Here is a 1,649-nt window from a genome sequence, read left to right as displayed (position 1 = left end):
AAATGTATTATTGGAGGAGGGAAGTAACACCTGGACACCAGGGTAAGCAGTCAAGAACTCCCTTCCCTTTATCTTCTCTCATGTCTTCCTACAGCGACCCCTCCATGACATTCACTACATCCCTCACATTCAGGAGACTTATAAAAGTCTGTTACAATTCTATATAGAGAGCTCTTTTTAATAACAGGTGTTTTCACAAAGCAGATTTACAGAATTCCAAGAAGCGAGAGTGGCAGGAAAAACTCCATCAAACCATTATGAAGAAACCTTGAGAGGAACCAAGACAAATAAGGGGAATCCATCTTTTTTTTTTTTTTTTTTTTTTTTGTAACAGTTGGCTCTGGCGCTAAACCGTCTGGCCACTAGAGGGAGATGCCGCGCCATCCCCAGAGTTAATCAGGCTCAGGCCCACAGCTGAGCAGAGACCATTATGAGCCCAAAAGACACGGAGCACAATGCTGGATCTTAATGAGAAACAGCTGGTAAAAGTAGTGGACTGAGTGTTCCTGCACTCCCCATAACGTTTCCTCTCCTCAAGCTGTTGAGTCTCTGTTTGTTTAAAAACATAAAATGAAAGGTACATTGAACTCTTGACGGCTCACAGAGAAAGTAAACTGAAGGTTGCTTGAGTCGCTTATGGGTCACTGTTTGTTATATCGAAATGGGGAAAATGATCATAGTGTTTGTCTGTTGCAGGATTAGAGATGGAAACACAGATAATGGACAGTACAAAATTGTGACATGGGACCTCTGTTTTTCTAGGGACATTATAATCTAAACTAAAAAAAATAACAGATGGCACACAGACCATAGACTTAGACCAGTATGATTGAAGGATTATAGGGTTATAGTGAGTGTACAGTAGTCTATAATACCATGTTCTAAGTGTGTAAACTGAGGTGGGTGAACAGTGAGTAGTACTGTTTAAAGCCCAGTCTCATCTCTCATCGGTTAGTTGTTAGGTACACAATGCCAAATAAACACCATACAAACACCAATAAGTGCTGATGAAAACCCACAATTCAACACACTGCCACACTGTTCAGGTCATTGAAATAAGTTCAGAATTAATGATGGTTTAAATATTCTCTCAAAATTCTCCCCTGTATCTTGAAGGATGTTGGTTCGAGTCAAGTCCTGCTTCAAGTCACAGATCAGGTTTGGACCATTGCTACAACATGATCCTTCCTTGAATTCGTAGGTGGACATCCGAGTTTTTGGAACCTGGAAGTCGATTAAAGGAACAGGGTAGTGGAGTAACATGAGTGAACTTCAAAAGGCTGAAGACAAATTGTACTTCTGTGTTCTAGATCTGTTGCAGTAGCTTTCTGGACAATTGTGGAAGACCAGTAAGAGGAAATTACAGTAGGACTGGCACCCCCCCTTCAGTGTGTGTGCCCGCCTGATTCCGGGTAGGCTCCGGATCCACCGCGACCCAGAACTGGGTAAGTGGTTTCAGACAATGAATGAATGAATGAATTATCTCCAGGGAAATTCCTTCTACATGTTTTCCATTACTGTGGTTTTTAAAGGTTTTGCTCCTGGTGTCATTAGACGTCTGCTAAACCACAGTCACCTGGTGGAATGTTGGAAAATGAGCTACAAGGAAATAATGCAGAGGAATATAAGCCGTGTGTTTCTGAAGATGC

The 1,649-nt window shown here is 41.7% G+C and overlaps 1 long non-coding RNA gene across 1 annotated transcript; it reads left to right on the top strand.

Annotated features, from left to right (window-relative positions):
• The first annotated feature begins 450 nt into the window (after window positions 1-450).
• Window positions 451-1,649, top strand: LOC136678079 (uncharacterized). The gene is made up of 3 exons (XR_010796465.1): window positions 451-577; window positions 1,311-1,445; window positions 1,533-1,649. It is a non-coding gene; the product is annotated as an uncharacterized lncRNA (long non-coding RNA).

Source organism: Hoplias malabaricus, chromosome Y (genome assembly GCF_029633855.1).
Source record: "Hoplias malabaricus isolate fHopMal1 chromosome Y, fHopMal1.hap1, whole genome shotgun sequence".
In the NCBI taxonomy this organism is placed as follows: Eukaryota; Metazoa; Chordata; class Actinopteri; order Characiformes; family Erythrinidae; genus Hoplias; species Hoplias malabaricus.
The sequence above is the reverse complement of the archived record's forward strand: the minus strand, read 5'-3'. Positions and strand labels throughout refer to the sequence as shown.